The sequence below is a fragment of the Netta rufina genome, assembly GCF_964035555.1.
Source record: "Netta rufina genome assembly, chromosome: 6".
Classification (NCBI taxonomy): domain Eukaryota; kingdom Metazoa; phylum Chordata; class Aves; order Anseriformes; family Anatidae; genus Netta; species Netta rufina.
The window spans coordinates 37666404-37692592 of record NC_140129.1 but is presented as its reverse complement, the minus strand read 5'-3'; positions in this window follow the sequence as shown (position 1 = coordinate 37692592).

The following is a 26189-nucleotide window of genomic DNA, read 5'->3' as shown; positions in this document are numbered from 1 at the left end:
TGTGGTGTCGGTTTGGGGATCTTCTGGCTGGAGGAAGGTGGGGGAAACTCCGGGCTGTGCTGATGGGGAGCAGCAGCACAGCTGGTGGGGGGCAGCCTTCCCAGCAGTGCTCTCGATCTAAGAGCTGCGGCATCGCCAGATGCTACCCAAGGTGACTGGTTTTCTCGCTCCCTCAAGGAGTTTTCATTTTGTTTCAAGAAATGAAACAGCAAATGCTTCGCGCTCTGAGGGAATTTGCATTTGGAAATGCAAATTCACCCTTAGTAACAAAGGGAACAGGCATCTGGGCTTTATTTTGGCAGCAGAAGCTAGAGAGACCTAAAGAGAAGGGAAACAAACCTAAACATAAACAAACATTTGTTACTTTAAGTAGCAATGTGATGATTTTGGTGTTTTCCAGGGCTGCCTAACCAATTAGTCCCTTTTATTTTCCTCACCATTAATTTCCAGGTTGGCTTTCTGTATTTGATAGGGACAAGGAGAGAAATCACTTCTCTCGGAGGCAGGAATCGGCCTGAAAGGCCCGTGCAGGAATATTAAGAACGGCTGGCTCAGCGAAGATGTCGAGACCTTTTTGTGGCTGGTAATTGAAGTGAGTGCTGAGCAGGCAGCTGCCTGGGCCCCGCGGCAGCTGCCGTGGCCGTGGCGGTGGCCAACAGCTGCAGGAACCCTCCCTGGGCTGTAGAAAGCCATGGAGCTTTCTACCTTTTCCCCCACAACACGTAGAGGAGGCACAATGGCCCTGGATATCCATCTCATTTCAGTGCAAAGGGAAGAATTCGCATCAGCGTGCATTTTGCACAAGACAAAAGGTGGCCAGAGGTTGGCCAAGCGATTTACTTCCTTTCCTGCCTTTTGCCCTAGGTGCAACCCCTTGGCACAAGGAAGGGAATCCTGGCGGTGGGGTAAAAACGCTTCCCATTTTATTCCTTTGCTTTTAATGAGGTTTCCAAGAAGGCAGATATTACCCACTAGTTCAGTGTACTTGAGAAAAGACAGCTGGGAAAGGGCAAGCAACCTCGTTTATTTTAGTGTTTATTGCATAAGATAAGCACAGGAAGCAACGAGCGATAGCTGAAGAGGAGAGATTTATCCCACACAGCACTGCCAACGAAGCACAGTCTGCTGAGGGCACCCAGGGCTCGCTTGTTCCTCCCCTTCTATAGATAGGTTCTCCCGACTATAATAAGAGATTTAGGTAATTTTGTACAATTTTAGATATAAAATATCAAGATTTGTTTGGTGTAGACGATTACCGCAGTGGCTGGAAAAACAGATTTCATTTAGCCGTGACACTCCAAAATATTTGTTATGTGAATGATTGAAGTCTATGTCATCATTTATTTTCCTCATAACCCTGTCCTTATGCTAGTCCTATTTACAACTTTAATGTGCTTGTTCGTGTAGCAGCACAGTGAGGGTGGGTCTCATTCAAGGCAAGCTTTTTCCTTCTCCTCTTAGTAATTTTCTGTGTTACAGATCAGGTTGTAGTTGTTGGCAGTGATGCATGCGGAGAGGCAGAAGACCCAGATTTTTGTTTAGCATTTTTCAGGGAAGAAAAATATGTTTGGCATTTTAATTTTCTTCAAACATTTTATAATTTGTTACATCTTGCTCATTCATAATGTAAAGCTGGGGAGAGATTGATACCATATAAATAGTCTCTGAAGGCTCGCTGGTGGAGTGCTGGGGACTGTAGTGTTTAGGTTAGGATGGAGCAAGCAGGAGTGTTCAGGAAGATCCATCACACTCCACGAACTCCAAACATGAACAATTTTGCGTTTCACAGAGCAGACTTTTTGTATGTGCCATTTGCCACACTTCCATCGAGCACAGCCTTTTGTACTGGCTGAAGCAGTGTGTACGAAACTTGGGTTTGTACTCCTCAAAGGCACAGTACTTCAGGTTGGACAGAGGAGGCTGCCCCTGCTGTGAGGCTGGCCAACTTCAGTGGTGGTTTGAGCTCTGTCAGAGGGAGACTGGCAAAAGGCAGGCGGAGGGCTGGAAACGAGACAGGTGGAATAAAGAGAAAAGTGCTGCAGCAGTAAGGCAAACCCTGCTCTGATTTATTCACCTGCCCACAAATGACAATACTTAATCTGAGGGTACATGGCACAGCATCCAAGTCCCTTGAAAGTACCATGAGATGAACTATGGACAGGAGCAAGGAAAAGCAGCGGGACTCTAGTTTTGCTTCTTTATTTCTGCCCCTATCATCATCTTAGAAGTGAATATTTTTTGAACAACTACGTACTGTAAAGTAAGTCTCCCGGTGGAAATGCCATTGTCTGGTTTTAATGCCTTAGTGATGCTTTTCACTTCTCTGTGCTGCCTTTCTTGTGGATCTAAAAGTGCTTACAGAGTGATCATCACAGCAGCCTGTGTGAGGCTGGGAGGAACCGTCTCCACTCGGCAGATGGGGACTCGGAGGCACAGATGGGCTTCGGGACTTGAGCAGAGAGGTAAAAGCCCCACGTGGCGACACTGCCGAACCTAGAACATCTCGTCTCCTCCAGAGCCTCCCCAGCCCTGAACCGACGCCACAGTTACAAGTGTTAGGGCAAAACGAAGCCGGGAAATTGTTGAAGTAGAGCCTGTGGCTGTTGCTGCTCCTCAGAGCTTCTGTGTAGCTCCTGCTAGCAAGTGTGCAACTTGAGCAGGGACACGCCGCCAAGAGGAGGGCGGCAGGGCCGCAGGAGATGACAAGAGCTCTTCAACTGTAGACAAGTTTTCACCCATTTTTGCTCCTCTCGAGGAAGAACATCAGATGCCTAAATGTGTTTTATTCCTGAACAGAGTAAAGGCGTCTCTGAGATGCTGCCTGGTAGCTGTCAAGTCTTGGGGAGGACGAGGTGGTTGGATGCGAGGCAGGTTGCCTTCAAAACCCCTCCTGGGTCTGGTTGTACTTGGCAAAAACTGAACCTTGCCTGTGAAGTGTTCTCATTTCGTGGAAGTCTCACATTTCCCAAATTTCAGCTTGTCATCTATTAGACATGGAGAGCAGTTATTTTTGTGCCACCCGGGGTACTGCGAGAATAAGTGCACGAACAGTGATGAGAGTCCCAGAAACCGAAGTAACAGGGGAAGGAGAAGGCAGCACCTATTTTAAGTAGGCTGGATCTAAATGGCAACCTCTGAAAGGTAGATAAATCACTTCCATCTTTCATCAGCAAACACGATTTCCAGTGGGCTTAAGAACCTGTTAGGTGGGAAGAGGCAACCGTATTGAGTGCAAAGTCGCCAAGAAACCCCGGTGATTACATTGTCATTTGTGATTCTTGTACTTTAACAAATTTCCTTGTAGAGGTCAGGCCAGGCTTCCTTGCTGAAGTTCTTACTGATGTGAGAATTAACTGGTAAACAGATTCGTGGGAGGGAATGGCATCCAGGCCAATTCATTCCTCAGCGAGCATTCACCACAAAATGGACAGAGGTCTTCTCCGTGAGTGATTGCCATCTTATCTCCTTCATTCCCTGGGAGGTATTTTGGTGTGTGTGCTCAGGAATTAAGTGATTTTTAAACTGCATCGGTGTAAGGAACACATGCTTTATATTGAGTAATAGCAGTTCTGTATCATTTTACAAAACAAATGAGAAATAGTATACTTTAGAGGTAGATTTAGCATGTCAGAATCGAGAGCTCATTTTATATTTTAGTTTCGAGATATTATTAAACTTTGCATTGCTGTGAATTATGTATCAGTCAGCATATTATCAAAATAGCAGCATCTTGAAATACTTATTGAAAAAACAAAAGTAGCTTCTTAGACTACTTATGAAGCATCTTTACCCAGAAAAGGAAAATACAAGCTTTCTATGTAGTGAAAGGCAAACAGATTCAATAAGTAGCTGCTTTGGGGAAATGTGATAAAATGTTCATGAGAGTCAACAGTCATGAAAAAAAAATTAAAAAAAGGAAAAAGTCTAAAACTCCAGGTCTCTCTTCTGCCCAATAACATGAACCCTCATCAAGCCCATTTGTGGTACAATGAAGTTCAGGTTTTTCAGGCAGGGTTTTTTTTGTTGGTGAAGAATCTCAGGAATCTGAGATTCCCCAAGTGCTTTGGGACATGGTCTGAGTTCATCAGACAGGATGGTGATGGAATCAAAGAAAAGATGATTCTTCATAAAACACGTAATCATTTTCATGAACTATATTAAACATTTTTCTTGATCAATTTTGATGCATTTTTGTTGCAACGACCTTATTGGATATTCTGTGAAGTTAATGGGACAATTTAATGCTAAACAAAATGGCAAGAGCATGAAGTCATACCTCGGAGAGCACTGGACTGAGTCCTAATGCTGTCATCATTTCTTCCTGTTCATTTCATTAGAATAACCTACACGTTACCCAGAAGGAGGTCCCTGATTGCTGGGGACTGTGCAAACACGAAGTAATAAATGCTCCCTGTCATGGAAAAACGTGTGGCATGTCTGGAAGAGGTGGAGGAAAGGCAGGCTGAAGAATGAGTTAGCAGCAGAGATGTTTTTTCCGTGCTTGGGGGACAAAAGGTCTTAACTCAGCAGTGAAGGTACCAGTTAAAAAGAGGGAAAAGAGCAGTAAATGAAGGGCAGACAGCAGGGAAAGAAGAAAAAGGACCCTCCTGATGCTGCCATGGGATACGATGTCGGCTGGGGTCCTTCCTGCACTGCTCACTGGTGCCACATAAGAGAAAGAAAGGTCTGAGAGGCTCACCAGTGCTCACACCCTCATGGGCACCCTGACCCTTGTAGCTAGCTGGTGACCCTTGTGGCGGCCTCAGCCCCGCTGCCAGGGATGCAGGTCCAGCCCTGCATGCTCTCTAAAAACCTTTAGGCTCAGTGCAGGCATCCCTCAGCTTCCTGGCAGGGTTTCGGAGCCCGTCCAAGGGAGGGTAGCTTTGTCACTGTAATTATTTCTAAACTTAGCCTTTGCAAGACAAAGTGATGTCAAGACCAGTCCGTCACGCTTTTCCAGTAAACATAAATACGGGAGACTTCCCTTCCTGCATATTTACATGCTGGAATATGCCTGAAAAAAACCCTAGTTCTGCAGTGATTGTTATGGATGCTTGCTCTAAGTAGTGCTGCTAAGTGCACCTGTTGCTGATGCCACTCCTACCAATGAAATGTGCACCGGCCTTGGTCAGTCGATGTCAACAGACTTGTTTCAGTGGTAAAACCCCTGTAAACCACTGGAGACAGGAAATAATCTTATAACCTGATGTTATCTCACCTCTGCACTTAGCCCTCGTTTTGCATTTGTAGGAAGCAGAGCTAACAGCAACCTCGGTAAGCATGAACAAGGTACCACCAACAAGAGTGGGAAGAATTCCTTCAGCTCACTGCTGACCTGTGATTTCCCAGTGCAAGGAGCTGTACAGGCACTAAAGTGAACGTAGACAAAGCCATGCTGTCATCTGGTGTAAACCGATCTGACAGTGCTACAGCATTTGGAGCTGGGCTGATTTATTGTAGCAGCTGAGGATCTGGAAACGGCAAATTCTTAATGTTTTTAAGCATTTATAAGGTTACCCTGACCGGCAGGAGCGAAGTAGTAAATACAAATTTCTTGGGAAATGCTTTTGTCTCTGGGGAAGCAGCAGGGAGGCAGCAGGTGAGGTCCCCCAGTGCCACGGCACCCTGGGGCCCTGCAGCACCCACCCCTGGGATCAGGGCAGCCGGACAGACCCACGGAGTCTGCTGCACACACTCCGCTCAGGACAAAACACATGGTGGTGAATGTGTCCCAATACACATCTAATAAAAAAATCCCTGGATTTGCATGAAATCTTTCAGTACTCTTGGGTTAGCCCCAGCTTGCTCATCTCCGCTGCTGTTTTGCCTCCATAAGAGGCACAAATGTTCCATCCACTGCGTTTCAGTGACTGATAGATCCATTGACTTTGATCCAAAAGCAATCGCAAAGCCCTGTAAACACTTCTCTCATGGCAGCCATCATCACGATGGCTTTTCAGCACTACATCCTTACCTGCTCTAGAGCCTCCTGGTTATCTAAAGCAGTGCTTAGCATCACGTCTATATGATTGTAATCAATGGTATTTATGGACCAGCCTGTACTAGTAAGACATCCCAGCAATTCTCAAACATGTTGCAATACGAAAAGGCTGCTTTTCAGACCTGCAGTGGTTACACTGGACTTCTAAATTTCACCTCTGTTATAATAATATAAGGCAGGACAGAGTGCAAATGCATCCAGAAATTTAGCATGGCTTTCTGTAGGCTGCTAGGAATATTGATGAGCTTAATCAGTGTGTTTTTGTTTGTTAAAAGCCTCATGACCCTGTTGATAACACCGATTAGGAACTGCTGATTTCCTTGTTAATATTACAAATATAACTAAATTAAGAACATTGATTAGAATCTTTTCCACTGGCCAGTAATGCTAGCTGATATTTAATGTGTCACATTTTTGCTAGTGATCAGCAAAAATCCATTGTCTAAGATATTACTTATTCTCATGTAGATGATCTGTACATACAGGACCCAGTCTGAGATCCAATTATGGCCATTCTTTCAAAACATTAAGAAAATATTTACACATATAACTTTTGTCAACTTTTTATTAACTTTTTTGTTTCCTTTTGAAAAGCACGTGAAATGGAGTTTGAAAGAGGCCTGTTGAAGTTCTTCATCTCTCATTTAGGACTCAAAAAAAAAAAAAATTGCAAAAATAATAAATCCCAAGTGAAGTCTGTTGTTCGCTAGATCAACTTTCAGGGAAAGTAATAAATGCAAACACAGCTTGCCATTTCTTGAGAGGGGCTTTTTTTCTGGGTCTCAACTCTTCCCTGAAGCAATAGAAGTGGGGAACAGGATCCTGAAGCTTCTTGACATTTGTAAATTCACTCTTATTCATCTTTGTATCTAAGATTTCTCAGCTGGATGACAAATGTGTGTCATCCATGGAGTTATGTTTTTTAGATGTCTCCATTTATTGGATGCTCCAGGGTGTTTGGATTCAATTGGAACTTACAGCTTGTCTATGTTTTATTTGCATAATAAGGTTATGAATGACAGAGCAGCTACAGCCAGACGTGTTGGCTCCAAAGACTGCAATTTAAGCTGGAGTATTTTGCAAGAGTGAAAAAAGAATGAGAGTGAGAGAGAAAGGGAGAGAGAGGGAGAGGGAGAGGAAGAGAGGGAGAGAGTCTGATCATGTGTAAAAAAGTTATAGAAGGGAAACACTGTTCAATAGTATTCCTGGCTGTCCAACAGGAGTTTTCTGGACTGATGTGTTTGGAAGCACCCTGAGTCCGGGTTATCTGCATTTGGATGCTCTCTGGTGAGCTGTGACCCTGTGTAAAGAAGTTCAGAAGCACAAAGAGTTTTCCAGATTTGATGAGACTTTGAGTGACTGCTGTCATCTTTGGATGAAGCTAAGGAATGGTCCTGCTCAGGAAACGTCACGTGTAATCCTGTATCACACATTAGCTTGGATATGAAGTGACCTTTACCTTGAGAAATCAGATGAGAGGAGGGCCACAGCCTCCCACCCCAAACCCAGTGAGTCTGAGCATTCCCATAGCAAACACCCAGCACATCTGTCTCCCTGCTGCCTGCTTCATTTCTATAAGGATAGAAAATAAACTCCCTCCCCTAAAAATTCAGCCCTTGCAAATACACAGACATATATATATACAGCATGGGCTTCAAGTAGAAGAGGCATTAGTCTGTGTTTTTAACTTAAAGTAGGATCAGGATTACATGTGTGTTGGATATGTGTGGAGAAGAGTTTTCTGTGTATTCCAAAATACCTTTTTTTTTTTTTTTTTTCCCATAAGTGCCAGCCTGTGGCAATTCAGTTATGACCCTGAGGAGCTCTGGCCATTTGCACATAATGTTCCAAGAACCTTTATTGCATGGGTCATTAAAGTTGTGTTCCGTGTCCTTCAAAACTCTCAGTTTCAGAGACTGTCCCTTTGAGGAACAGCTTTGGCTTTGTATGAACTGAATTATGGGGACAGAAAAATATGCTTCAGCTTCAGTGTTAGTCATTGTTTCAGCCAGTGCATTTCACTGTCCTTTATGGGCTGTGCTGGCTGGCGTCATCTGCAAGTCCGCATTAACTGCTATTTGAGATCACTGCTTTCACAGTGCAGGAATGCTGCAATTAAATTTAAAAAAATATTTGAAGGCATATCTATAAATAAGAATTGTAAAATTGGCAAACATTATATGCAGGCACGTAGATGGCTGATTTTTTAATCGTATTTACTTCCAAGAGTTAATTCTGGTGTACAGAGCCAATCAGAGCTTCTCTGGGATGATTTAGAGATTTATTGAGCCATGCAATTTTATTTCTAAAATGGGTACTTCTCAATCTATGTCAGGTAAGTTCTCCAGTTGTGCCACTCTGATAATGGACATCTTTATATAAAAACAAGACATCGATAGAATAAGAGATTTTTCTTAATATTCTCTGATCGCAGAGGCTATTGATTATACACGATGGTCACGTCAGGCAGTGCATTTTTAGATGATTACTTCATGCCTCAGGTGATGCGAGGTACCATAAAGATGATGGATGGCGCTTTGCTCTTCTAGTACCTTCCAAGTGAAGCCTCAATAACATAATTCCCTGTGATTTTCTTCCTTGCTTTCCACTTGTGCAGCTGCAGTACTGAAGCAGTTGGCCTCCTCCTGAAACAGGAGCAGTTGGCCAAGTGATCCAAGCTGAGGGCTGTCTCGCGTAGCTCCTTTTTCTAATAACTACTTTTATTTTTTATCAATTAAAGTGTCTCTCGTGCAGCTTCTTCAGGCAAAGCAGCATGCTAGCAGACATTATGAAGTTAGTAAACACTATAAAGTGTGAAAGCATTTGCTGCAGGAGCTGTAGTCTAAACATTACAGAAGAAAGCAGGATTCCAGATCTAGTCTTGGCTTTGCCTCTGAATATGATTGTAACCTTGGGCAAAGCTCTTAAATTTGCCTTTCCTTAGTTGATTTAATTTGTGTAGCAGGATAATGAGACTTAGCTAGTCTCCTGATCCTTTATTTTTTTGCTAGGAAGGTGGTGGGGAGAGGGTGGAGGAGAGCAGGAGAAGTTGCCTGGAGGACGGGGACGGGAGCGCCGGAGGGGAGCAAGGTAGGAAAGGGCTCAGTGCCTCGCTGCTGGAGCTGCCTCTAGAAAAGTCATTATGCAGACACAGCCTTCGTTAAGCTGTGCTGCTCATTCCTGAGTTTAAGGATGGCTTGAAGAAGAAAACCTGTGAAACACCAACAGAGCATGATCCAGGGAGAGGAGTGCTGCTGTAGACTGTGGCACAGCTATTTGGAAACCTCAGGGAAGCAACCATAATAAATGGCAGTGGAGATGCTGAACTCCTCTCCAGGACTTTTATCCCCCTTGCTAGCATCAGTTTTTATTTCTTATATATTAACATTAAGGCATTTGCTCTAATAAATCTGGTTAACTGGGAGTTTAAGACTGGTCTGCCTCCCATCCATCTCTTTTTTTCTCGGTTTCACCACTATGCCCTCCCCACTGGGATGGCAGATTCACAGATATTAAAGAAATTAAAGGCTTACCTCATTTTCCAATCCATCTGTTGGCAAAAGCAGCCGTGTTCTCCATTCTGCATGTACGCGGGCTCTTGCCCAGTCATGTTTTAAAGAGATGGGGATTAACTGCTTACTTGGGAGATTGTTTGAAGCTGAAACATTTCACTGTCAGGAAGTTGTTCTTCAGATTCAACCTGAATTATCTTTCTTAATTTAATCACATCACTCCTAGCTATGCCCAGTGAGTTGTACTAAATCTTTCCTCTCCATTCTTTCTGTTTACATCCTTCATGTGTTTGTTGACAGATATATTGCCCATAGGTATTGCTTGGCTTAACTGTATGTATTTAATTGAAACGCTTTTAATTATTCCTCCCATATCCACCTTTGCAGCCCCTGCTATGTTTATCTTTCAGTTTTCTTTTTTTCTGCGCCTCGTTTGTCAGTAGCTTGCTAGTTAAAGTGATTTGCAAAAGTGTGTTCAGTGCCCAAGTTTTGGGAGAACCAGAGCAAGAGAAGGCAGCCACCTTTGCGGTTGACACGAACTGATACTTGCAATTTTCTAAATTTTTGCAGAGCTTTGGTATATATCTGGAACAGTTATCCTCAGTTTTGTTTTCAGTAATCTTCTGGCTCTTCTGCAGATTGTTATTTGATGTGTTTATTGGCTAAAACTAAAGGCTTTAACTGAAAGATCTCAAAGTGGGTTGAAATCTCTCACTCATACATGGCCCTTGTATGGCATTAGCCACAGCAGCAGCTCCTACACCTGGAGCTCATTTTCAATCCAACATTTCTCTTCTTTCTCTTTGCCGAGAGAGGGACTTAGAAAAGTTACCGTACTCCCGTGTAAAGCCAATCAGTAGCAAACCTGATTATTTCAGTGTCACTGCTCGTCCACTCCTTCCCTTCCGTAGGCTTGGCCAGCCGTTGCCGGAGGCAAGTTGTAGGACCCAGCACGACTTGTCACGCAGTTCTAGCATGCCTCAAATCCCTGAGGACCTGTCAGTCAATAAATTAGGAGTAAGTAAAGTGCTATGGATGGTATGAACTTTTTTTAATGATACGGTTTGGGAAATGATAGTTAAGGACTGAATGTTCTGCAAACTATTTTAGCTTATATTTATGCTTTGGTAGCTGGTGGCAGCTGCCTTTGGTTGTACATGGCAAGCTCTGGCCAGCAAAATCTGTGATAACTTTCTGTTGCATCAAAAAATTACTGCCATTACAGACAAATTCAAAGATCCAAACACTCTTTAAACTCCATAGCCTGTTACCACTGATTACTTGGTACAGGTGTTTGCCAGAACCACATGAACACAACCATCGCCGCTCTGGTTCTCCCCACTATTTTCCGAAATCACTCATACAGTGTGCCCCAAGCTATGTCACAGAAGATGCTACCTCGGGCTGAATGAAGAGAAGTATGTGGAAAACCATTTTACTCCCCTGCTTCATACCGAAAATATCACAGAACAGAAGCTGTACCACTGCCTCACTCAAAAATGATAGAGGAGAAGCCGTGCTATGAAACTACCCAGAGCAAAGCAGGTCTGAAAGCTCAAGTCCAAACTTTTACTGAGTGGTATTAACAAACCGTAATTAATCATTTTACTGTGTACTCAGCAAGTAGATAAACACGAAATTCTCAGTTCATTTCAAACTATCACACCATTTCCTCTGCATTGCTGAAAAACGAATCCTTGACACAACGATTTACTGACAGTGCCAGTCACTGTCTAGCTGTGGGACTGCTTGGACATCTTCTCCTTCAAAGTGACTGATACCCTGCAGCATCTACAACGGAACAAACAACTTTGCTAGACAATGCAGAAATATCTTGACAAGTTCAGGCGTTTTATTTTAACCCCCTGAGCACCTGTGCTTCGTGTGTTGTGCAATTTCAGGCTTCGCTGCAGCGCAGTAGGGTAAAGATAGCAGAACCTGGTGTGCCTCTGGAGGTGCCAGTTTTTAAACATATGCTCTGTAACTTCTGAAGTTGGGAAATTTGTTCGGCGCAGCAAAATCACACTACTTTTCAGCTCAACTTTTAAGTTGTCAGGGAAGAAAAGTGTGCTAGATTACTGACAGTTACTTTGAACTTGCTTGAGGCTTTTAATGTTTTTAAATTGAAATTATACAAAAATCTGGAGATTTGAGTTTAATGTATTGCAGTGTTCAACAGTAGACAGTTCTTTCAGGGAAACTGCTGTTTCTGTCAATGTTTTGTTCTATGCAATAGATGGAAGTCTTAATCTTGATTAAAGTTCTGCCTTGGTTGGCACCGAAAGAACACACAGGAATTCCACATCCCAAAGAAATCAGGGCAGATCCTTAAAAAATCCTAGATGATTGACTCGCATGTGTATCAAGGCTTAAACATTTTTAATTCTTCTCTTGCAAGTCCATGGCAAAGTATGAATGTATGCATTAACACCTGACCGCCAGAAGGGATGGAGCTTTCCACTTATAGGCATGAAGTCCAAAAATTAGAGTTCAGTATGTTCACAAATGCAATATTTTTCAGCAATACAACACATAAAGAAATAAATAATGTTATTACTTGGCAGATACAGTTGCCTTGAAGGGACCTAAATACCATCAAGGCCCTGGTCTAAAGACAAAAAGGTGGGAATTTGGTAGGGGTGAAGAAGAATTGAGGTGGCATGTGACGGATATGGGGACTGGTGTAGGCCACCCCTACTTCCATCACACTTGAAACTGAGCCCATGGATCCCCCTCTGCTTTAAGGGCATCATGAGGTGCTGCCTTCCACCTCAGGAGCTCTGGAAAAAAAAAAAAAAAAAGAAAAAAGAAAAAAAAAAGATCAGTAATTTCCAAATCCAAAAACAAACTAACAAAAAATCTTCAAGTAGAAGCCAGCAGAGATTTCTGCCAGTGGGAGAAGCTGCCCCAAGACACCTGGAGAAGCCTCTTTTGTTTTTCCTGGACTACTTCTGATCTGAGCTATGCTCCAATCCCATTTTTCTTTCATCTTCTCTTCTTCACCTCAGGTTCCTTCCACCCCCTCTGCTCCTCTCCTCTTCCAGCCTTTTCTTGCCATTGATTTGCAGAGCGGTGCCAAGGCGTTTTGGCACAGAAAGGGAGTGCAGATGCCTCTGAGATGCAGTCAGGAGGCTGCAGCGGGACGGGAGCCGCGAGGATCTGTGAGCCTGCCTTGGGTAACCCTGGTGCTGTAATTCGGGTGCCAGTCACCTGGGCTAATTGTGTGCCGTGGACTCAAACTCAAAGGCATACTTCTCCCTCGGTGCCTCCAATAAATCATTTGTATGTGTATATAGAAAAACCTCCGCGTTTAATCTTGTCTCTTTACTTGTGCCTATTTGTTTATTTATCCTCGGGCTCTCAGCTCCCTGCAGTAAAAACAGCCATTTCCTGAAAGTCAGGTAATATGTAAATGGTGCTTGTTTTTCCTTTCAAATTAATTCATTATTATTTTCATTTCATTTCTCTAAAATAGAAGCAAAAGATTGCTATCAGTGGCTATGAACGTCTTAGAGGAACTCTGTAGGAATTTAAACCTATAAATATTTTTTGGTCAACAGCCTGAACGCTTGCTCCCCTGTTCGCTGGGGACTTTTAGGTCCTGGATAGAAGTGAGCAGGGGATTTTTGACAGTCTGAGGGCAGCCGAGCAACCTTCCAGCACTTTCTAGTCAATGCTGCTTTAGGATCTACGTGAGCTGTTTCCTACCCAGAGTGACAGTCGGTGGTGGCCAGGGGAAGAAAGTCAGCACCTGACCGCCGCAGTGCCGCGCTTTGTTTGGCTGTGTTGTGTCCTGGCATTTGTTCTGTCATGTCTGATGCAACGTGTTCGAGTGCAGCAAAACGCGACGCGACATAACGCTTCGTGGCAAGCTGGGAAGCTATTATTTCTGCTAATGGGAGAAGAAACATTTGGGGAGCAAAAATCGCAGAACAGATTGCTTCCTATCCTGGCAGATCCATTCCTGTGAAGACTGGAGGTCTTCTGCAGTGTAACGTTTGTCTGAAAGGATCTCAGAGGTAGCTGATTGCTCAGACTGTGCCTTAGATAGCAGGGGTACTTCTGTCTTAAGCACAGAGCTCCTCTGCATTTCCTTCCCAAGTTGTTCCAGAGTCACTTGAAGGCTCTGTTTCAGCTGTGCTGTTGGTAACTGGGCAACTTCAGGTGGTCCTCACACAGATTAATGAATGAACTAATGACTGTAAACTGTAAATAGTCTGTTAGCATGAACCTGAAATGTATATATAATCATTTCTCATCATTGTCCAGTTCTACCCAGCACCCAAAACTATCTTGGGTACTAATTGAGCTTCCACAGCCACTGCTTAAAGACCACAGGTAATACAAAGGTTGCAATTTTAAGAAGGTGAAGTACAGTTGCCTGTTTTATAAGCTGATGGGTCACTTGGATTTATCCAGATCAGATGGTGTGTCCTACTGTGCACTGATGATTATTTAGAGACACCTGAGTTGCAACGACCAAGCAAGTCTCAGCCGAGGGGTGCTGGAGCGGGTCAGCCCTGTGCTCTGCCTGGGCCAAGGAAAGCATCCTTCACCCAGATTTTTACCCTGGCAGAGAACGATTTCCATTTCAGTTCTCCACAGGCGTGTAAGATGAAGGTGTCCGGGAGGCTGTGGGGAAGAGAAGGCAGAGGAGGGGAAAGCAGGGCCAGGGAGCTCCATGCTCCCGCAGCACCAAGCTGCTAGCTCAGCTTTGCTCTCGCATCGCAGCAGGACTCATTAGCTGAGGAAGGAGCAATAACTGCTCGTTGCTTCTGGGACCCGAGCTGTATCCAGCCATTTCACTGCCCTGCGTGGTGTGGAGTCCCTCGCAGGAGCCAGTGGTGGAGCTCTCTTGACACCTGGTGAATTCCCAAGTGTCCCAGCCCTCCTTCTGCAGCTTGGGCACAGAAGTTTAAAGCAGAGCACCACAGGAAAAGCATGGATTCAGCTGCCTCAATATTTCGTTTTAATTCATTTTAATCTGTGTTGTTATGAACAAACAGGCCAATCTTGGTATACTGAAATTCATCTGTTGTTGACTCAAACATCCATCCAACAGGTCTACCCATAATTATAAAATTTCTGTGATTCTTTTATTGGTTGTCTTGTTCTAGCATTTCTGATGGTTAATTTTATCCAATCTGCCAGTATCAATAACAACAAAACCTGAGATTCATGCATTTTGATATGAACCTAGAAGCCAGGAATTACCCCTTCATCTATAATGTCCTGTGGAGTAGTCATACATTAACAATGGCTCAGGTAATATTTTTTAAAGCCTTGGTTCTCAATTGAGAAGAAAGGGCAAAAATTTCAGCAATGCAGGTTGACAGGTGCTTTTGCTTCTGAGTCCTACCTTTAATTGGTAAACATGCTGCTTTCTTTCTTTCTTTCTTTCTTTCTTTCTTTCTTTCTTTCTTTCTTTCTTTCTTTCTTTCTTTCTTTCTTTCTTTCTTTCTTTCTTTCTTTCTTTCTTTCATTTTCTTTCTTTCCCTTATCCCTCTAGCAAAGCCTTCCTGACTGTATGAACTTTTTCTGGATGCTGGTTAGAAACGTAGGTCCCACTCCACATGGTGGGTGAGTGGGTTCCAAGGCAATGACATTTCTTTAGTAATTTGTGGTGAAACTTTTTGGTTCAAGCATTTGACACACAGACAATAAGCAGCCATGCTGACCAGAGAATTTTTGGCTTGGTGAGATGCAAAGGCCCAAAATGTAGGAGGGCAAGTAAACTGGGAGAATAAGGAACCAGAAAAATCACATGGCAGAGGCAACTGATTGGTAAATGGAAGACCTGCAGTGCTGGAAGTTTTCACAGAAAGTCAGACTAGGAAGCTGCTGTAGACCTCCTTCCTCCCAAGCCCCCCAGCCCAAGCCAAGACCCTGAAAGGCTCAGGCTGCTCAGGCCGCAGGGAGCTTTGGGTTTTGGCATAGGGCCGTGTCCGGCCTTTTGGGGCCAGGGGCTCAGACCCGCAGGCGTGTGGTGCTGTTGGGCCGGGGGTACAGGTGTGTGCTGAAATATCTGCCCATCGGGATGATTAATGACCAGAAACCCGGGGAATGACAGCGGTGGGGTTATGTGGCATTTATGGCCGGGCTGACGAGTGATCGAGTGACTATTTCAAAACACCTCAGGTGTCTCCTTGCAACCACCCGACCTTACTAACTGGGCTGGCCACATGAACCCATTTTAATGCTTTTGCTTTAGTGCTCCCATGTCTGACCAGCCCCATCTGCCTAGGTGTAGCGATGCATGGGTCTTTATTACAATTGATCAACCCTAATTGCAGCAAAACCCCGAATGCGTCCTTGCGAGTCTCAGCAGCGGGAGCCACTGGCAGCTCTGTTCCAGTTTACTTTGTTTACAGACTTACAGAAGCATCATTTACAAAGTTCGGAGGCACATTGATAAATCCCCTTGCTGCTTCAGTAGTGCTTCAATCAATCATCAAACTAACAGCATCAACATTTTTCCCGGGCTATTATCATCACTTCAATTGCTGCAGCAATAAATTCTGCACCAATAAATCATGAGTGATCATTTCAGATGGGCAGAAACATAAACTGCATTTTAAAAAATAAGTCTTTTAGCAATCTCTCTTCATCTTTCTGTTGATTATTTTTGTGATATAAAACTAGAAGAATTTTCTATGTTTGTCTTAGTTTCCTCATTTACACGAAAGACAGTCTGATGTTTTCCTTTCTTTTACCAGCCAGTCAACAAGCCCCTAGCTAGCACGTTCATTTTTCATTTACCTTTTTCTTCTGTGCTGCTCATTTCAGTAAGTGTGGAATGTCCTTGCATTAAGAAATGGGTTGTATTTCCTCAGGCAACAGGTGCTTATCTTTTCAGTTACAACATAAAACTGACAAAGCAGCTCACATATCTAACAGCTATCTTATGAGAATCTGAAACCTTTCTCCCCTTCAGTGAGTACTTTACTCTTTTATTTATTTATTTATTTTTTTTTAAGGCCTAGTGCAGCTGCAGCACCTCAATTATTGCATGGCAAGACTTTCTGTAGGTTATAGTTCCCTGTTACATTTTCCCATTACCAAGGCAAGAAGTATATTTATTCTTTACGTCATGTGCACACACTGGTTTTCATGAAAGATTTTAATGTGCCGAGCCTTGTGTGCTCTCCCTTTCAATACATGTGCATAGTTAGAGGGTTTTTCTTAATTTCCTGTTTTAGACTTTCCTCAGAGATTGCTTGTTATGTTTTCCCTGCCTTGTAGTATACAAATACGTCTGCTGGCTGGAGACTGTAAGACTAGTTTTCACTGCAAGTTGGCAACTCAGGTGATGACTATTGGCTCCCTCACCGTGTTACCCAGCTGTAGTGTGCATTGACTTTGCTGCCAGATGGCACGCCATACACGTAGAATAAGATCACATTTTATATTTCTGGATGAGTAACATCCCACTTGATGGTGGTGGTTGATACTTCATCCAAAATGATCCATTGTCTTGCAAAGCAAGACCTAAGTTTTGGCTCTGTACCTTGCGTGTCATGTAGGCATCCGCCTTGCACAATTTTATCAGATTGCAGAGCCGTTCGGTTGTTCAGCGTGAGTTTGAGCAGGGACTCAGGGGGAGGGCAGTTTGCAGAGGGCTTGCTTGCCTGAGAACAAAACATTGTTTCTTGGTAGCTGCCGAAACTGTTTTTTCAAGATAAAACAAGTTGGCAAGTAGAGTTATCTGCCCAATCAGAAAAATCCCGATTTCATGCAAAGTGAAAGATTTTCTTTCCATTTTCCAACTTATTTTTTTTTCTTCAAATGAAACTATTTTAATGGATTTTTAAAATTATATTAGAATCAATTACAGTAGCATCTTGACTCAAGCCTTGGTCTAACTGATAAAAAATCAGCTAAAATGATGAAAACGGATTGCCATCATAAAAATGGTGTCAGCCACCTGCAGGCCTGAACTCACAGTATTGGAGTCAACTGGAACTGTGCTGGAACTGAAAGCTTGGGATTTGCTGGAAGAGGAGTAGGAAATATGCTCCATACGTTCCCATAGGCAGCTGGGACGTCATGGCAAGAAGCAGAAACCTGAATAATATTTGATCTCGCATTGAGAAAAGGGGCACCAAATACAAAAAAATTTATCCAAATTCTGTGCAATTTTGTGCTGTTGTATTCCAGACATTAAAATTCAGAATAAGCAGCGAGAGAAAGTTTTGTAACCTTTTCTACCGCCTGGATTTTGACTTAGGAAACAAACAGTTTTCTAATCATCTGGCATTTTTGCACTCAAAAAGCTCTGATCTATATTCAAATTAAAACCATGGATTGAAAAAAAGTCAGCATTTTTTTTTTTTTGCAGGCTCCTGAGTCAGCTAGCTTGGCAGCTACATAGAATGATTTAGGTTTTTATAATTCCAAATATGATAGGATTAGTTCTTCATCCTGTTGTTTCAGGATGTCTACATTAATTATTTTCGGTCTTCTTTAATTCAACAAAAACCTCACATTTTCAGTTCAATGGAACAGCCAATTCTAAAATCGTGTAAATATTATTCAGGAGTAGGTGATACCCATATGCAGTCTTGCCAAAGTACACTCATTTATTTTTTAACTTCTTTAACATGCTCAGTCATCCAAGGAGCAAAACAATGCATGATTTATAAAAGGCCTTTAATGAATTTCATCCATTTCCCACTGGAATTTGAATGTTGCTGAGACACGGGCAGAATTAGTCAGAACAACAGCAGAAATCCCTAGGAAATGATCATCCTGCAGTCTGGGCCAGTTCTCCTTGTGTACGTAAGGGCTAAGCGACTGCTCTGCTGTTCAAACCCTAAATTGTGGCCCACCGTGCCAAGAAGGGTTTTGCTTCCTAGGACAAAACCGTCCCTGCTGAGCTGACCATCACCTCTGGGTCTGGCACCGCGGCGTCAGTTGGTGCCACACGTAATCCCCCACTGCTGCCTCGCAAAACCAGTGGTTTGCTTCGAGCTGCTGGGGACCCTGAATGTGATCTTTGTACAGCAGTATGTGAAGTGAAGCTGTATGAGTGAGTCTTTTTTTGGGGGGAGGATTATCGGTTAAGTTATGACTCTGTGTGAAGTCGGTGTCAGCTCTACTTCTTGGTTTCTGCAGTTGGCAGCAAAGTTGACGACAAATTGCACTCTCCAGCTCTAAATTTGGTTTGTTTGTTTTTTGCAACCTGCGCATGGATCTCATTACAAATAGCACCTTGTCCCTGAAGCAGCCAGCGGTGGCATTAAAGATGATTTCTGTTCCGAAGGTGAAGTGTTATCTTGGTACAATTTGCAAGTGATTAATATTGCAGTAGTATTTTCTCCTCAACTTGGTGAAATCACATGGCAATGCAAGCTATGTAGATGTTATAACTGTTGAGATGTACAACAAACAATAATTACAGATCATAATATTTATCTACAGTAATAGCCATTCATAGGATACAGCTTACTGCAGCTTCTTCTTGCATTTGGAATTGGAGGCACGGCTGTTTCACATCAAATCCTGCTTTATCATGCCATTTAAACATTTTTCTATTATCTGTTAATTATTGATGTTAGCCAGACCATTACTTTCTGTGGATGGCTGTTTTGAAGATGTCAGCTACAAGTCAGCAATTGCTCTCGTCAACAGTGCCCTTAATCACATACTGGAGCTCCTCTTTCTCGTAGCATTATATGCTGTTATTCGTGACCCTAAATACACTAGGAATTCAGAATCTATATGCAAATGAAAAACACGGCTTCCTTTAATAATAGCTAAACAGTGCTGCACTGGCAAGCAAATTAGAAGCTTGGTTTGGAACAGGATCAGTGGTCACAGAGCACCAGTGCCCATACCAGGAGCCCTAAAGGCGGCCACTGGGGCCAAGGTCCTTCAGCAGCCAGCTCTGGCCACCAAGGGCTGGGGTTTTGCAGCTCCAGAAATATGTCTCAGGTGCGTAAAGGGGAATGGGCCTGGGGTGCTGTACCAGCAGCATCCTGGGCTGTGGGAGTAGGGACATGGCCAGGAGGCTAAGGGACACAGTTACTCACTGCTTGGGGTGGGGTGGGAGGAAAAGGGACAAGAGACCAGCTTGGAAGTGTGCAGACAGTGCAGAAGGGTTGGCCCAGTAGTTCTGGTCCCCCTGGATTACTGTTTCTGTTCTCTGGATTCCCCTTTTCTGATATATTTTTTTGGAGGTGTGAAGCTCGCAGATGCGTGTTACATGGCTGCTGAGAACTTTTTAATAACTTCACGATGGACGTGTGTTTTGGATGGAAAAAGAGGCTCCAGCTATTGCTGAATTCACTCACTTCATGGGGAATTTTGGTCAACGACTTGAAACATTTTAATGATTTAACATTTTTTTTTAATTCAGACAAAAGAAATGTGTTGATTTTTCATATTAGCAGTAGTTCTGCTTTCTCAAGCAAGAAAGACAGCATAGAAGTACGTGCTATTATATGACACCAAGCAGAGCAAAAATAATCAGCAGAAAAAATCTGTTTAGAAATGTCACAAATTTTATTATGAACCATATAAATACATTTAAAGCAGCTCTTTGTAATCTCTGCAAGAGCCTTTCATACCAAATCAGCCAAGTACATGAAAAAAAGAAATATTTTAAACCGTATCCTCATGATCAAAGGGTCATTATTATCAAATGCTTGTAGTCTTAGAAATTCTGGCATGTTTCAAGTGGCTGTGTTAAATGCAAGCAGCCAGCCATTTCATATTGCACAGCCTAGATTAAAAACAAACAAACAAACAAACAAAATGATAATATGTCTTTAAAGGAAAGTCCGTAGAGTTTTCTATTCAAAACATGAAGGTGTGTGACCAGCACACATCTGAGATCTGGACAGTTTTACCCTTCGGAGTGATACTGGGTCCTTTCAACTTTAATGTCAGATCAGCTCGTCTATAAAAACTCTGGTCCATTGCATCAGTTTTGTATTTGGCATCTAATTGGAAATTGTGGAGTTGTGTTTTCCTCTGGGGAGGAAAAAAAGACTTTTTTCCCAGGACTTTGAGGCTTTGAGATCCTTGAACCCAAGAAATGAATAACAATCTTTGCAACAGAAAAGCATGTGATGGTAAATGGGACTGAGGTTGCTTCATGAAGATGTTCTTAACAAGCACTTCCTTCACGATGCCTTTTGAATGAAGAAGCATAGAATGCTTAAGGCTCCATGTTTTTTTTTTGGTTTTGGTGTCCTGAAGTTTCTTCTGAAAAAACTTATGTCCTCACAAGATGATGATGGGATTCAACAGTTCCTGGTAACTCTTTGCTGACACTTTTTAAAGCAAGAGGACATTGCTTTTTAAAAAGAAAAAAAGTTAATTAAATACTTAATTTGTGCTATAACATGAACATTTTCTGAAACTATGACTTTAAGACTGAATTTAGAAGTTGCAGCACTCAGCTTTACGTATTTTCTCTGTTTAAAATCTGGTAATCGTGTATATTAAGCAAATGCAAGGATGGCAGAGCATTATACTTTTAGGTTTTCCATTTAATTGCTTGTCCTGGAAATGATTTTAGCTGTTCTAAGATATTCTATACAAATGATTGTCAAGGTAGACATCTAACAAAATCAATACAAATATAATTCTGAATTTATTTCCCTTCCTCTCCTTCCACAAAAGCAATAGGAAAGTGAATGGTTCTCCTGAGTCTAAAAGCAACATGAGCTGGACTCCCGTATATGATATTTAAATTAGATGTTATTTCATACCAAAACAGTTTGCATTTATGTGCTGTCTTCCATTCAGAGGCAAAAAAGTATTGTGTCTAAACAAAATCGTCATTATACTTGTACTGGCTTCTGGAATTTTATGGCAATTTGTAGTTTAAGCAATTCCGGATGATAATTACACTCACTGCTTCGCTAACTGCAGAGTTACTATTCGGAGTACCTCATGTATATTTTACTGCCATGTATGGTCTTTATCGCAGCAGACCTTTTGCAAATTGATTCATTTGCATCATTATATACTCTTTTAGAAGTCATTTTCTGTTCGTGAGGAATAGGCTTCTGGTGGAATCAGGGAGCTAATTCCTAGAACTCATCTTCATAGCTGAGGAAACCAGAAAAGAAACTAAATAAGATATTAAAATATTTTTTTTTCCTATTTTCTCTCTTTTTTAAAATGCTGTACCACTGCTGAAATGGAAAACTCTGACAAATACAGTAGTTAGTAAAAAATTTTTGCTTTTGTTCATTCAGATGGGAAAACTCCAAAAGAACAAATTATTTAGCTCACTTTTTTCATATGGAAATGATATCCGTGTGACAAACTTGAGGGCTGTGTGGGACATGTGCCTGTCATGTACCTCGGAGCACTTCCCTGTCCTCTGCCCATTATCTCTCTCTCCCAGCCACTTACTTTCAAAAGACACTAATTTAAAAAAATTAACCCACTACAGAAATCCATTAGAGTTTTTTTTTTTCCTCCCTCACCTACACAAATTGCCACTGCCTGAAGCTGAAGAGAAGTAAAAATCCTGGATGAATGACAAGTACCACGTCTATTAAAGTCTGCTATCCAATGGCCCTGCAGGGATAGAAGAAAGGGGACAGATCCTCTGATCAGCCAGCTTGGTGCAGCACAAACAGAGCAAAGTTGTTTTAAAATGGCTGAAGAGGGCTAATTCCCTCGTTCTGCTTGCGCAGAGACCCGGGGAGGCGAGACTCCCACACTGGCAGGGTGACAAGTTGCATTCATCTGCAACATCTGAGGGAACCGAGTTATTTGATGTTTTGTTTTGAAAAAATTATTGAGAACTACTTTGCATGCAAAAAGCACGCAATGCCTCGAAGTCCTAGATAACTGAAATTACGGTCGCTGGAGGTACTGCATTTAAATCTTGTAAAGTTCTCCAGAGAGATACTCTGGTACATGGAGAGGACACGTAGCAACGCATAAGAGGGGTTGTCTGTACTCTGAAAAGTCATTATTGTAATTTGTTCTCAACAGAGATGGGCAGCTGGCAAGAAGTTAAATCCCCTTCTTTTTCCTTCTCCTCCTGATTTATGATAAAATCAAATGTGTGTGGGCATATCACTTTCGTGTAAGCCTCTTTCTAGTATGTGGCAGATGTTTTGGTGAGGAGCAGGTAACTGAAATTGGCATTAATTATTTTTCTTTTCGATTGGAAAAGTCAGCAAAGAAAGCTTAGGATGCTAATGTAGCACAACTTAGTTCCCCAATTAGGTGTAGCGTGTGAAGGGAAAATGACACTGCTACTGTGTTTATGAAGAAGAGGACTATTTACACAACTACAAATTCTTAGACAACAAGCTGGGTTTTCCTACTGAACTGTATGATTAAAAACAAACACATGCATCCTACACAGAACAGATCATAACCCAAATGATACTTTATCCTTTTTCTCAAGGGAACAACTTCCTAATATCTCCTTTGCATAAAATGCTGGGGACTCAGCCTTGTGCTATTGAGTGCTTTCTTTTGATAGCTGTAGTTTTAATAAGCAGCGTATTATCTCATCTGTGTGTGTACAACAGCATATTTCAGAACACAGGTATGGAAGGAGTAAGTGGAGCTGGCAGCAGATGAAAGCGAGATGAAACGCTTCAAAGGCCAGGCAGACAGGCAGAAGGCAGGGTCTGACAACACGCTCGAGAAAAGGGTCTGTTAGGTATTAGGATGAGAAGCTTTTGAAATATAGATAACCTACAGCAGAGATGAGCTCTGTTCTTCTGGCACTAATAATTAGAAAGATAAGAGGGTAAAGTGAAAGGAAGCCAGGAGATGTGGACAAAGTTGAGGATAACCCCTCCTGGAAAGATGAAGCTATGGAAATTTTATTCTGGAAAAAAGAGTCAATTGAAGCTCAGGTTGGAAATCATGAAGAACAAAGTAAAAAAAAAAAAAGATAAATAAATCTACATTTTGAAATCTTTGTAGCAAACCTGGGGACATAGCAAATTAAATAAAAAACAGTTAAGTGTTTATCTAAAGACATAGAGAGGTTGTTGTAACAGGATTCCCAGAATTTGTCCAGAAAGAGATGGGGAAGATCCAGAAAAGGATGCATGTCCCTGGGAGTGACAGAATACGTGGCTCCAGCGGTAAAACACCTGAAGATTTCCAGGCGTGTGTTACCACAACTCTCCTGGTACTTCTGAGCACCGTGGTGCTCGGTCTGCTTCAGTCAGCATGTGTTGAAAAGCCAACCCAAAATAGTCATAACAAAACTGAACACCCTTGTAGGAGGGATAAAAATTGATGCACCTATGGAGGAATTGCCTAATAATGAGGAAGATAATTAAAAGGAAATGAAAGGAGCAGCTAAAAGGGGAATATGTTTGTAGGTGGCTTAGATGCTTTAAAAACAACCGCTTATTTTACTACTCAACACAAATATGCACAACACAATAATTTTAAAGAGGATCCATCAAAAATAAAATATAAACCAACATACAAAGGAGCTATTAGCCTTTTTTTTTTCTTTAAAGGAAAAAAAAGTCAACTCTCAATGCAAACGTAAAAGGCAAGCCAAACAGATTTTGAGCACTTAGTGAATGTGGAAAAGCTAATAATAAAAACTTTTTCAAACACATCAGCGGCAGGAAGCTTGCCAGAGAAGCAGTCAGACTGATAGATGATCAAGGCATAACAGGAGCATTAAAGGGAGATAAGGCCACAGCAGGCAAGCAAGATGGATTTGCACTGCTGTTCACTTCAGTGGAGGGTAAGGACGGCTCTTTGCTGGAGCTGTGCTTTGGGAGGGACGAGTTTAAGAAAGCATCTCAAATTGAAGAGTTCAGTGGGAGAAGTTTTGGAATAAATAACAGCGAGGAACTGGCAGGGCCTGGCAGCTGGGCCTGGCTGGGCGAAGTCCTGAGCTGAGCTATGGGATGAAGGCAGGGGATAGAGGCCTCCCGCGGCCCTGCGCGCCTGAACCACGGCGAGGGCCTGGCTCAGGGGCCTGGGGTCTCCAGGTCGGAGCTGCTGCTTTGGGCTTGACCATCCCCTCTGTCAGGAGCTGCACACCGGTGGCATCCCCCTGCTGGCCTCTTCGAAGAGGGGGGCCAAATGAGAAATGATTGCAAAGCCCAGTTAGATGTGCTGGTGCGACTCCTGGTCACATATTTTGGGAAAGATAAGCACAGGGGTTGTTCGTACACAAAGCAAGTCCCAAATATTCTCTGTTCCTTATGCGGTGCTTGCCCATCTTTTGCTGACCACTATCATTATTGATATTCCCTTCTGGCCCTTCCCTGGCCCTTCCAGATGGCCTCCTTGTATTTGGGCTAAATTACAGCAAGATCTAGGCAGTACCAATTCCAGATAATCCCTCTACAGAAGTTGACAAATCTTTAAACAGAAGCAAAATCCCAGTTTGAAATGATTTCAGTGGAGTAAGCTCAAAAAAAACAATTGCTATAATTATGCAAATTTACACATGTGAAAAGCCTTAACACAATGTATACAAAATAATGGCTTAAAGAAATTAGCTTTAGGAATTAGCAGAAATTGGTCATTTGTATGTAGTAATAGGACTGGAAGCTAACGATCCAGGGTGGAAGTGTTGTGCCAGTAGATATTAAAACTTAGGTAATGTTTTGTTCAGCATCTTCACACTTGTAGCTGGTTTGGATCGCAGCCTGTGCCAGTATCACTGTATTGGAATTCCAGTCACTCACCAGTTCTTAATTAAACAATATGCCTGACACAGTAATTGTGGCATTAATTGATTATTAACTAAAGTTTGTGTGATAATAAATAACAAAGTTATTAAGCATAACATAAATAACATAAAAGTAACGTAAATATTCCCAAATTGTCATTATTACACGGTGGTTGTGACCCAGAGTTTTAATTGTCATTGTGTTTAAATTCGCTGCTGTCCAGTCCAGTGTTTAAAATCTTTACAAGTGGTTGCCAATAAAAGAAAATTTGTTTTGTTACCAAGGCTTTTTTTTTTTTTTTTTCCAAGCTGTGGAATTTTCAGGTGGTTTGCCAAAACAGTCTGTATTCTTCAGGGCTGGTAACCCATCAGAGCTGTCATCTACTTCTTAGGCTCTTTCTTTTGTACTATTAGATCAGGAACAGAATCAACAGAATCCTTTCAGGAGTTCTGTGCTTGGTATCCGCTTTGTTATTGTAGTATACAAGACATATATATCTCGTATATTCACTTGCACTGATTGTAAAGGAAATATTGTCCTGGAAATCTTTAGCGGCGATTTTTTGAATGACTGTATTAAGAACAAACCATGGTGCGTAGGAGTCTCATGGCAGAAGCTGATAAAAGATGTATCTGGTTACTGGGGCTGTGGGGCTGAGGACCTTCTCTACCAGCTGCTGACCAAAGCTGCACAATTGCTCTCCGGGAGAACTTAAAATCCACATGTAGGATACTGAGAAGGAAATGTCTACAAAATCAGGTCTTCCGTTGTAGCCGAATAACACAGGAAATGACAACTGCCTTTTCTTCTCCTCCTGGTGGCACGCAGTAAGCCTCACCTCCGTGTCCCACGCTCACCTCTGTGGCGCTCAGGGTGGAGTCCCAGCAGCAGCACTCGTCCCTGTGAGTCACGGCTAATTAACCTGCCTTGGGTTTAATGCGTGCCAGAGCGGTGGGGAGACCCGGAGAACCTTGTTATTGTGTGACAGAGCGAAGATTACAATTTCTCTGTCAGAGCTGAAACTCAAGCTAATTAAAA